This window comes from Rattus norvegicus, chromosome 19, assembly GCF_021556685.1.
Source record: "Rattus norvegicus strain SHRSP/BbbUtx chromosome 19, alternate assembly SHRSP_T2T, whole genome shotgun sequence".
Lineage (NCBI taxonomy): Eukaryota > Metazoa > Chordata > Mammalia > Rodentia > Muridae > Rattus > Rattus norvegicus.
In genome coordinates, this window is record NC_141552.1 from 18587716 (window position 1) to 18600103 (window position 12388).

The 12388-nt window shown below is 47.6% G+C and overlaps 1 protein-coding gene and 1 pseudogene across 6 annotated transcripts in view; one reads left to right on the top strand and one right to left on the bottom strand.

Annotated features, from left to right (window-relative positions):
- Positions 1-3702: 3702 nt before the first annotated feature.
- Positions 3703-5454, bottom strand: LOC147998970 (DNA-directed RNA polymerase II subunit GRINL1A pseudogene; annotated as a pseudogene). Its single transcript, XR_015643789.1, has one exon. The product of XR_015643789.1 is annotated as a DNA-directed RNA polymerase II subunit GRINL1A pseudogene (transcript).
- LOC147998971 (uncharacterized) overlaps positions 4893-12388 on the top strand; it is a 142681-nt gene continuing 135185 nt past the window's right edge. For all 5 annotated transcript variants that reach the window (XM_087596024.1, XM_087596025.1, XM_087596020.1 and 2 more), the window contains exon 1: positions 4893-4954. The gene's annotated coding sequence lies outside the window, so the exon portion shown is untranslated. The remainder of the gene's footprint in view (positions 4955-12388) is intronic.

Below are 12388 nucleotides of genomic sequence, written 5' to 3' on the forward strand. Positions count from 1 at the left end.
TTTCACATGCGTGCGTTAGCAGAACATCCTTTTACCTGCATCTGCCTCAGTGAAACATTCCTTCACACATCTGCCTTAGCCTTTCACCTGTGTCCACTTCAGGGAACCACTCCTTCAGGTGTAGAATTTCTCTAGAATAGCAAACCGCATACAGAACATTCAGAACAAAACAAGGTGTGTGGTCAGCATGTCCTTGAGCCAAGTCCCTTCTCCTCGTCAGTGATAGCAGGCTTGTTACAGCAACAATATGAAATGGCTGGCAGGCATGGAACAAAATGGCAAAGGTATTCTGGGGGATGTCACACAGTACCAGCCAGCAGCTCAACTGAATTTTTAAGTTTTGATGTTACAAGTGAATATACTTGACCTTCAAACGCTGAGAGAGCCCATTATAATATGAACTATATAAACTAGGCCAAGACCACCTCTAGGGCAGAGGCCCTCAGCCTGGGGGTCGTGACCCACACAGGGTCTCCTATCAGATAGTTTACACTACAATAAAGATTCATTACAGTAGCAAATTTACAGTTGAGAAGTAGCGACAAAATAATTTGTAGTTGGGGTCACCACAGCTTGAGGAACTGTTCTAAAGGGTTGAGGCCATAGGAAGGTTGAGAAACACTGCTCTAGGAAATTATGTTTTCTTTCTCTTTCATATTTTTCAGACAGAATCTCAAACTGTAGCTGAGATTGGCTTGGCTTGGAACACGTGTGTAGTTCATGCTGGCATCAGACTTATGGCAATTCTCCTGCTTCAGCCTCCTACTCAGGAGCCTACCAGGGTGAGATCACAACCACGGGTAATGGGATTGCTGTTCTTGGTTGTCAACTTGAGTGTACCTGGAATTAACTAATGCCAAATGGCTTGATGCCCTGTGAGGGGGATTGATCTCTCTCTCTCTCTCTCTCTCTCTCTCCCCCTCTCTCTCTCTCTCCTTCCTTCTTTCTGTTTTCCTCTCTTCAACCCCCTCCTCTTGGTCCTCCTCCTCTTCTTTGGTTTTTTTGAGACAGGGTTTCCCTGTGTAGCTCTGGCTGTCCTGGAATTCATACTGTAGACCAGGCTGGCCTTGAACTCAGAGATCCACCTGACTCTACCTCCTGGATGCTGAGGCTAAAGGCATAAGCACCATTGGATTTTTTTTCTTAATTAAATTTTCTGAAGCAAGAAGACCTACTTGTAATCCAAATCTTGGAGATCAGAAGATAAATCTTGGGGCTGGGGATTTAGCTCAGTGGTAGAGGGCTTACGTAGGAAGCCCAAGGCCCTGGGTTCGGTCCCCAGCTCCAAAAAAAAGAAAAGAAAAAAAAAAAAAGAAGATAAATCTTTAATTCAGATCTTTTGAGATGGAAAGGCCCACCTCTTATCTGGACCACACCTTCTTTTTTCTTTTTATTTTTTTCATCTTTATTAACTTGAGTATTTCTTATTTACATTTCGATTGTTATTCCCCTTCCCGATTTCCAGGCCAACATCCCTCAACCCTTTCCCCTCCCCTTCTATTTGGGTGATCCCCTCCCCATCCTTCCCCGATAACCGCCCTCCCCCCAACAATCATGATCACTGGGGGTTCAGTCTTGGCAGGACCAAGGGTTTCCCTTTCCGCTGGTGTTCTTACTAGGCTATTCATTGCTACGTATGCAGTTGGAGTCCACCGTCAGTCCATGTATACTCTTTGGGTAGTGGCTTAGTCCCTGGAAGCTCTGGTTGGTTGGAATTCTTGTTCATATGGGGTCTCAACCCCCTTCAAGCTCTTCCAGTCCTTTCTCTGATTACATCAACGGGGGCCCAGTTCTCAGTTCAGTGGTTTAATGATGGCATTTGGCTACGTATTTGCTGTATTCTGGCTGTGTCTCTCAGGAGAGATCTACATCCAGTTCCTGTCGGCTTGCACTTCTTTGCTTCATCCATCTTACCTAATATCTGTATAGGTATGGGCCACATGTGGGGCAGGCTGTGAATGGATGTTCCTTCTGCCTCTGTTCTAAACTTTGCCTCCCTATTCCCTGCCAAGGGTATTCTTGTTCCCCTTTTAAAGAAGGAGTGAAGCATCTGCATTTTGGTCATCCTTCTTGATTTTCATGTGTTCTGTGCATCTAGGGTAATTCGAGCATTTGGGCTAATATCCACTTATCAATGAGTGCATACCATGTGAGTTTTTCTGTGATTGGGTTACCTCACACAGGATGATATTTTCCAGTTCCATCCATTTGCCTATGAATTTCATAAAGTCATTGTTTTTGATAGCTGATTAATATACATTGTGTAGACGTACCACATTTTCTGTATCCATTCCTCTCTTTAAGGGCATCTGGGTTCTTTCCAGCTTCTGGCTATTATAAATAAGGCTGCTATGAACATAGTGGAGCATGTGTCTTTGTTATATGTTGGGGCATCTTTTGGTTATATGCCCAAGAGAGGTATAGCTGGATCCTCAGGTAGTTCAATATCCAATTTTCTGAGGAATCTCCAGACTGATTTCCAGAATGGTTGTACCAGTCTGCAATCCCACCAACAATGGAGGAGTGTTCCTCTTTCTCTACATCCTCTCCAACATTTGCTGTCACCTGAGTTTTTGATCTTAGCCATTCTGACTGGTGTAAGGTGAAATCTAAGGGTTGTTTTGATTTGCATTTCCCTTGTGACTAAAGATGTTGAGCATTTCTTTTGGTGTTTCTCAGCCATTCGGCATTCCTCAGCTGTGAATTCTTTGTTTAGCTCTGAGCCACATTTTTTAAATAGGTTTATTTGTCTCCCTGCAGTCTAACTTCTTGAGTTCTTTGTATATTTTGGATATAAGCCCTCTATCTGTTGTAGGATTGGTAAAGATCTTTACCCAATCCGTTGGTTGTTGTTTGGACCACACCTTCTGCTGGCAGCTCATATCAAGGACATGGAAGAAGGAAGTTTGCTATATTAATTTGCCTACTTCTTCAGGATTCCCGCATGTACTGAAGAGCAGCTGAAATATCCAGCCTTATGGGGTCCAGGAGTTGCCCCATAAACCACACAAACTCTGACCTCACTTAGAGAGGGATGGTTTTTTGAATGCCCACCCTAAGACTGATCATCAGAGACGTAGCTGAGAATTTGTCAGGCTACGACCCTGGACATTTTTCTATGTCAGTTTATAAAGCTTAAATCTGTGAGCTCATAGGCAGGTGCTGGAAGGGCTGTCTGGTTGTCAGCCCTGACTCAAGCCATTTTAGACAACAAAGGTTCATACTGACTTTTTATCTGTTTAAAGATTTATTTATTTATATATAAGTACACTGTAGCTGTCTGCAGACACACCAGAAGAGGGCATCAGGTCTCATTACAGATGGTTGTGAGCCACCATGTGGTTGCTGGGATTTGAACTCAGGACCTCTGGAAGAGAAGTCAGTGCTCTTAACCATGGAGTCATGTCTGCAGCCCTCATATGGACCTTTAATTTTATTGGTCCTACATGAAGCTTATAATTATGAAATTTAAGATTAAGAATATTAATAAAAATGATGCTTATGCCAATATTACTCTGGGACTGGTATGCCAACTCCATTCAGGCTGTGTAAGGTCATCTCTTTTCCTTTTTAATTTTATAATTTGTCATTTCAGGGTATGGTGAACTCTTTCAACAAATGCTTGTCCTTGTGGATGGTATTCTATACCAGTAATATGTACAATATGATATCATTGACAAAATGGTTTTTATTTTTGCTCTGATTGGTATTTTATTTCTCCTTTACAAATTCCACATAATAGAAAAAGGCTTTTTGATAACATTGTTAACTTTGCTGGAAATGATCATATAATCATTTGAAACAGCACAAATGTGCACATACAGGACTGAGGTTTCTGCAGCCTGTAAACACCTCTGTGGGTTTAACAAGGAAAAAAAGCAATTAACTGACAATTCAACTGTAACTCTTAGAAAAACACCGGTTTCCTTACCAAGCACGAGTGTCCTGTACAGGGACCTATCATCCCAGATGGCAATGAGTTCAAGCCTAGGGCAGCCAGGAGCAGCTCCCCACACCAGCTCAGAAGACCCTCCCCACCTAGCACTTCTTCCAAGTGCTCCTTAACCTCATCACAGGTGACAGCAGTCGCCCCAAGAGAGGACAGAGCAGCAGACACAGTGGTGGTGGTTCCCGAGTGTTGTGTGCGGCATTTCATATCCAGCGTCTCAGGAACGTGTCCATGCAAGCATGCGTACCATTCTTTAGACTGCTCCCCTCATTTCTTGAGTGAGGGGACCAGGCCTTCCTAATTCACTTTAGGTGCCTGGAATAACAAAGTATTTCACCAGAAGGGGTGTAAGCAGTGCTATCTGATAAGAATACGAAGAAGGAAAAAGCAGATATCTTAAAGAAAACGTGTGTTCTACTCACACTAAAATATCAGACCAATGCACAATATACTGCAAAACTGTGACACAATACGGCCAAACACAATGTTCAAATATTGAACTGTTCAAGCATGTGAAGATCATCTTCTGAAAGACAAACTGGGTTCTTATTTTGTAGCTACCTTTGTGTAACTTCAACTGCTGTCCCTCAACAAGGTCTGACACTGTCTTGGTACTTGTTAGGAAGTTAGATGAGACAATTTAAGCTCAACAGTCAACTCCCGGGATCTCCCAGCGCTCATTTTCAGCATTCGTCCGAGGACTGGGCATCATCTTCATCCCTCACTTCTCGGTATCTCCCTGAAGACTCCCCTTCTGGATTGTAGCTCTGCATTGTAATATTCAGTCTCTCAGCTAGTTTCTGTGCTGCGAGCTTTGCCCGCATCTTCTCATAATTCTGCTTCTGCTCTTTCTGCAGAGCCAGCGACTCTTCTATGGAGAGCCACTGTGCAGGCAGGGGGTGGAGCAGAAGAAGGCGAGCTGCTGTGACATCATCAAGATGCTGCCTAGCCCTGCGTCTCTGCTCTTCTGAGGAAGCAGGAGACTGAGCCCTCTGACAATGACTTGTTGAGTCACTCTGTTGTGTGGGTAACACATTGGTCTTAAACTTATGAGGAGGGGGCACTGGGTTTCTAGCTCGCATTTCTAGCACTGTCATGTAATGAGGCTTCTTAGGAGTCTCACTCTGCACTTCTGGAAAGTTCTCAGTGCTGGTGTTTTCTTCTGAGGGTTCAGTCTGGTCTGCAGTTGTGATCTTTTGCAATTTAGTGATAAATAGACTGTCGACGCTGCTGGAAACCTCTTCCGCTTGACTTGAATGCTGGGGGAGATGTTCATTAACTTAAGATGGGGGAGCCTGGGCTGTGATGCGGACAGACAATCTGGTAGTCACTGTGCAGCCAGTCTCCAAAGTCTCATCATTGCCTTTGTGAGTGAGCTGTGTAGGTCCCTGAGTTTCTGAGGTTGTTTTAGATGATTCAATGTCTACTGACGAACATTCAGGAACTAATGATGAAGTATCAAGCATCAGGTCAGAATTCTGGGCCTTGTCTATGTCGGTATCAACTCTTGTGGATGCTTTATGCCTTAGCTTACAGTCAACACTAACAGGATGAAGTAGTTCAGTTCTCCCTCTGACCTCTTCACTTTCTGAAATGGCAGCTCTCAGTTTGGCAGTGGTGTCTGAGATCTTTTTACCAGCATCAGATCCAGCCGTCTCCAGGCAGGTGTCAGCCAGTCCCTCAAGGGCACTAAGAGCATTAACCATGAAAAATAGAACAAGATCTCTGCCTCTTGCCTGCCTGACAGCCAAGCATGTGTATGCCCTGGCTATGCTCACGCTGGGACCCCTGCTAGATATTAAGATATAGATACCTGATAGTTGATTAGGACCCTGTTCGAAAAGGAAGACACCGGATATTTCCCTCTGGCATCCATATGTCATGCGTGGTTGTACATGCTGGTAGAATCTCTCTCTCTCTCTCTCTCTCTCTCTCTCTCTCTCTCTCTCACACACACACACACACACACACACACACACATTCAAAGTTTTGAAGCACAGCAGAAGAATCTCTGGGACTCTAAGCCTGACCAGCCTCATCTGTGAGCCACAGCTTCTGTGTGAGAGCTCCTTTGTGTGAGAGGCATAGGGTGACTGAGGAAGGTTGCTGGTGTCCATCCCTGGCCTGCAAGTGCATGTATACAGAGACATGGACACATGCACATGCTGAGTACCCCTCATCCAATCCTGAAATCTGAAAACACTGAATTTCAAATCCAGGCATTCTCCTAACCTACACCTTCCCTCAGGAATTGGAGATGAGGCCTTGCAAGAATCCTCAACCAGTGAGACTGGCCCAGACCTTCTGAGATCTATTCTGACCCAGGAGGAAACAGCACGTGTTATCAGGACAACACAGAAACTCAAAACTCCAGCCTGATGCAGGGACCGCCTGCTGGGTTAGGAGAAGACTCAGCATCAGGTTCCTGAATGAAAACATCACCTCCGAACACACGGGGTGGCTGTGGCTATGCCTTCAAGGCATCTTCAGCAGCAGCTTAAATGGACTAGGGATGACTAAGGGAATCTGCCTGCAGGATGATGTGAGAATCCTTTTGCTAAGGCTTGGTCGCTAGATGTTGCCACACAAACCCTTGAACTCTTCTTGGAGTACAGTCCAGGCAGTGGCTGAACACAAAACATTCTGATTATGAACTGAGTTTAACAGATAATCCGGAACCTGAAGGCCACAGGCCCAAAGGTCTGCACTGCAGGGGTGAGGCATCACTGCAGGGATGACCACACACTGCAGGGGTGAGGCGTCACTGCGGGGATGACCACACACTGCAGGGGTGAGGTGTCACTGCGGAGATGACCACACACTGCAGGGGTGAGGTGTCACTGCAGGGATGACCACACACTGCAGGGGTGAGATGTCACCGCAGGGATGACCACACAGTGCAGGGGTGAGGTGTTACTCAGGGGATGACCACACACTGCAGGGGTGAGGCGTCACTGCGGGGATGACCACACACTGCAGTGGTGAGGCGTCACCGCCGGGATGACCACACACTGCAGTGGTGAGGTGTCACTGCAGGGATGACCAGGAAGCTGACTGAGCTCCTCAGGGCTCTCCCTGTCCTGAATGTGCTTCCCTACTAGGTGAGCACTGCAGCTTTCAGGGTGCTGGAGGCCTGTGTGGGCAGCAGTAGAAACTGCTATCCTTGTTATTCACAGCTGAAACTATCACACAGGGCATTCCAGAAGTGAACACCACTAAAGTGGAGCCTTTCACAGCATTCTGGGTAGGATGGCAGAAAGCCCCATGACAATTTCGCCTGTGATCCATACCAAATGTCTGCTGTCAGTGCTTGTCTCTTAGGAGCCACCTGGATGATCCAGGGGATGGTCCTGAAGAAAAGGCTTGGCAAAATTGAGGTCTCCAAAGCCAGAGGAGCAGTGAGGAGGTGCAGGGGCCGTAGACCATGGAGACTGATATATGCTGATGTTAGATACCCAGACTCATCCCTGTGTCCAAGTCTGGATGTCACAGAGGCACCTGGCAAAGGTCCCAACAGTGTCCTTCAGGATTCAGCTGTCTCCCTACTTGCCCTCCACCTAACCCACTTCTTGTGGCTCTGGGAGTCAAGGACTTCATCACCTTTTTCGTTTTCTTGTCATATTGCAGGTACTGTAACTCGACCACTCTTCCTCCTGCAGGAGACACATCATTTGTCACAGAACAGGACTGCTGCACCAGGAAGACCCATAGCATAACCAGGACGCTACAATGAAAACATGACTGGCCCTTCATGCTGAATGACAGGAAAAGCACCCGGCCTTCTCTTTGTTGCAGACTGGATTCCTCAGCCTTCCTGTTATGAACAGGGCACTAGTACCCTTCACAGGATACTTAGTGTTTATAAGACATTTATAGAATTCATCTTGTATATAGGCCATTGGGCTAGGAGCCAGCATCAAGGCATCAAGTAGGAGGAAATACAGAAACATTCTAGGAAGGGAAAGCCAGGGGCCAGTGGGATGGCTCAGTGATTGAGGACCAGAGTTCAGATCCCAGCACATGGATGTTCACAGTCATCTGCAGAATCAGATCTAGGGGGTCCCATGGCCTCCCCAGCTCCCAAGCAGCTACATGTGTGCGTCTTAGACACTTCTCACTCACCGTGAAACAACCTAAGCCACAAAACATCCCACACCTTCTTGGATGGGCCCATCCCTGGGGGAGTCTTGTGTGTTCTGGGCTTCAACTCTAGGAAGGCTTGGCCTTGTTTTATAGGATGTCTTATTACTTGTATCAGCAGAGAGAGAGAAAAAAGATCCAGTCCTGGAACCCTAGAGGACACTGCCAAAATGTCACTGCTGTGCTGGCATAGGCTTAGAGATATCTCCATGATCCATCCGAGTCACCTAGAGCTCAGGGAATGATGGAAAAGTCCATGTGAGTTCGCCCAGCGCTTGCAACCATGACAAAGCTTGGAAAACACAGGGCACATGTGGTATTTGATCCTGGGTCAGTTCAAACCTCTTGAGCCTGCAGCTAAGACAAACAGCTACACTGGCCTGAGTGCACAGGCCAGATCTCAGAACCTGTTTGCCAACCATGGAACACTCTGGATTCCTCCTCTCAGCTGGACCTTGATCTGCTACACCTCATCCACCCAAGCTTCTCAAGAAATGAAGCTACCAGGTTAATGCAACAACTAACTGAAGGCAACAAGAGCCTTCAGCCGCCCTGTGGCAGTAAGGTCAGTCCATAGGTCTCCTGTCCCTGCACCCTCAGTACCTGTGAGAGCCATGGCCACCTATTCCCTTCCGAGGTGAGGACAATTATACCCACAACCTTGCTTTCAACAAATCCTGCCTTGGCCATTGGTGGGACCCTCATGAGTCTCAATCTGATGCAGGCCTCCTCAGACACTTTGGCTTCCTTTCTGGCTGCTGGAGCTTGGGCCCTCTGGCTTGGCCTAATGTAGGATCAGCAACATCCAACTCTGTCAAGCCTCAGCCATCCCACATTGGGTGCCCTGCTTCACTCCTAGGTGCATTCTTTTCCCACATCTCTCCAGTCTCTCCCTCATCCCTAATTCCCCTTGCCTCTCAGGCCCAGCCCTTCAGTCTCTGATGGAGACTGTCCTGGAGGGACAGGAGCCCCTCCCCTGCTGGGCTCTGACAACTCCCCCTTGGGCTGACTCATCTCTACAGGCACAGCCTGCTGCTCCCCTGCCCCTGCAACCCACTTCCTAGCTCTGCTTCACACAAACACTCTGAGATCTCTACACTGGCTTCCCATTCTATTTTGCTCCCTCTCTGTCCTCCAGAAGTTCTGCTGCTCTCTCTCACCACAGCAGGACCCACCAAGACACTGCTCCTGACCCCAGCAGCCACCAGCAGCCCAGGTCATGGGGCTACTAACAGCTTTGGCCCAGGACTCAGGGCTCTTTCCTTCTTCAGTATCCAGTCCAGGCTGAGACCATCTGGCCTGCTGCTGGGTCCTTGAAACCCTCAGTCTCACAGCCTCTGGGCACTCTGAGCCCTAGTCCTTATGGCTAACAAGTAGCTGCCCAGTCAAGCAACATGGGCCTCACTGGCTTCCTGGTGTGCCATGATGCTTTCCATGCATGGCTGGGGATGACTGCATGCTAGGATTATGTCTGGAACTAGACCTGCAGGTAACACCTGATGGGTTGGCCAGGCTGTCCTCCTACTCCTGTTCTCAGGAGATTCTCCTGACTAAGCCTCCCAAGTGCTGGGATGACAAGTATGTGCCACCATGCCAGCTAGGGGTCTTCAGGTGTGATGAAAGACTGGGATCTGTGGTCCTGGTTACTTCCAACAGTGGGGACGCCAGTGTTCTGAGCATTCTGTCATCTAGGACTTATATTCCATAACACTGTGAGACTTCTGCACTGGTTACCTGTTCTCTTTGAAACCTGTCTTCAGGTATCTGACAGTGGGAGTCTCCATGAAGTTTTTGTCACCCTGAGGATGTGGCTATATTAATAAGCTCAGGCAGCATGCAAACACAGCAGAGGTTACAAACAAGACTACCAGGCTGGGGTCACTAAGTGATAGAGTGCTCCTTTGGCATGGTGAGGGCCCAAGTTCTCTTGCAACCAACATCTGCTGGGGATGTAGCACAGTGATTAGGCACTTGCCTAGCGTATGTGATGTCCTGGGCTCCATCCCTAGGACTAAACCCTCATCCCCACCCTGAACTCACCAGGTCCAGGCATCACTGTCATTCCTGAGGGCTTGAGTTTGATCCTCAGGCCCTCTCTGATACAAAAAGAGAAAAAGCTCCCTTGATTTGTGTTTGACCCCCACATGTGTCATGCCCGCCCCACTTTGAGTGTACAATTAAGGAAAGCATGAGGAAGTGGTTGAGAGGCACTCACTGCCCTTGCAGGAGACCCCAGTTTGCTTCTCAGCACAAACTGCATGTGACTCAGCAGGTCTCAGGGTGGAACTGGATATGTGACCCTGTGCTATAGCACTGTCCAGAGTGGGGACTGCAGCTTCTGAAGAGGAATGCAGGCCTGGCCTCCAGACCTCCACCTTCAAGTCCTGTCTTGAGAGCCTGATGCCCTGGCCAAAGAAACTCCATCTCTCCAGAGGAGCACTGCACTCAAATGACACCTCAGTGATGAAAACTATCTGTCCCCAAAGGCATGCCACTGAGCAGAGATAGCCTCAGTCATGCACCTCTGCCCATCCCCAGTTCCTCATGTCAATAACTCAACCTTTCATGAAGTAGATGGCAATGCTTGAGGTAGGATGATCAGTAGTTTACTGGCCAGTCTGGGCTCTATGAGATGCTCTCCCTGAAATCAGAGCCAGCAAGAAATTCAGCATGAAAGCTCTTTGTAAAGAAGCTCAATGACCCAGTTCAGAGCCTGGGACCCCGCACGGTAGGATAAAGTGACTCCCATGGCTTTTCCTCCACCTTCAACACTCATGCTTTGGAATGCACACCCCTACAATGAGATCAATACACATGGAATAAAAAATTAAACAGAAAAATTAATGAAGACAATGCATACAATGTTTTAAAGGATCCCGGGAACCCTCACTTAGCACTTTCCTTTCCTTTGTCTTGGGAACAGCACCTGCATCAGAGACTGGAGACTTCCTGCAAGAGAGAGAGGAGAGATGCACTGTTCATTCAGCTGGAGAGCTGTGCAAAGACCAGAGCCACCTGCCTTTTTCTGACAGTGGGAGCTGGGCCCAAGTGTGGGCTGTTCCTACTAGAGGAACCACAGGAAGAGGACCACCTTCCTCAAACCTTCCTGGAAGTCAGAGAACTGGCTATGGACGTCCCTCAATCCTCAGAGGACTCTCTTTCAGCGATGGCTCAGAGCCTGTTAGGACAAAGAGGGACCAGAGCTTCCCCCCAAAGCAAGATCCCTGTCTTATCTGACAGGTATGAGGGCTTAGGGATGGGACAGAGGATGTGACAAGGTTACATGTAGCACAGGACTAGGTTAGTAAGGCAATCAAAGAGTAAAGAATCCTGGAACATTCCTCATCTGTTCTTTTTGCTCTGTTCGTAGGGATGAGGGGCAGTGTGGGGTAGAGGACTAGGACACAGCACAGCCTTCTCTGCACATGGTGAGCTTTCTAGGCTGCCTGGTCACTGTGACCAGCAACTTTTCAACTGTGCCATTCTACTACCATGGCTGACACAACTGGTGGACCATGTAGCAATAGGACTTTACTGACTTAGCGACATTTGGAATCACACAATGATCATGTGTCACAGAAGAGTTTTTTTTTTTAAGAAAAGGATTTTAAAAAACTATTTATTTTGTCCATCTGAGTACGGTGTCCCTGTTTTCAGACACAACAGTAGAGGGTAGTATATGAGAGTAGAAATGGTTAAGAGACACAATGCGTGGTTGCTGGGGATTGAACTCAGATCCTCTGGAAGAGCAGTCAGTGGTATTAACCACTGAGCCATCCCTCCAGCCCCAGTATATTGTATTTTCAATGTTGTTTGTTTTTATTTCCTTTTTCATGTATGTCTGTATGGCGTTTCTGTGAGTACAGGTGTGTGTGTGTGTGCCTGTGTAAAGGTCAGGGACAACCTGAGCAAAGGTCCTCACCTACCTCTCATCCATGGCTGTGATTGCTAGGCTAGCCCTTCCCCCTAATCCTAGAGACTGTCCACTTTAGGCTCCTATTTCCCAGTAGGAAGGGCGGGATGACAGACACTACTGCATCCAGGTTTATGTGTCTTCTAGGGACCTAAACTGTTGCTGGGCTTGTTCAGCATGAAAATAAATCCCATTTCACAGCCCTAGCTGGGCCAGGCAGCGCACAGGTCTTTGCTGCTCTTGCAGAAGACTTGGGTTCAGTCTCCAGCACCAGGGTCAGGTGGCTCACAACCACCTGAGACTCCAGGTCCAGGGACTTCCAACCTCTTTCTGGATAAAGCTACATGGCAAAAGCAGGGTTGGGAGCTGGAGGCTTCTGGTGTTGG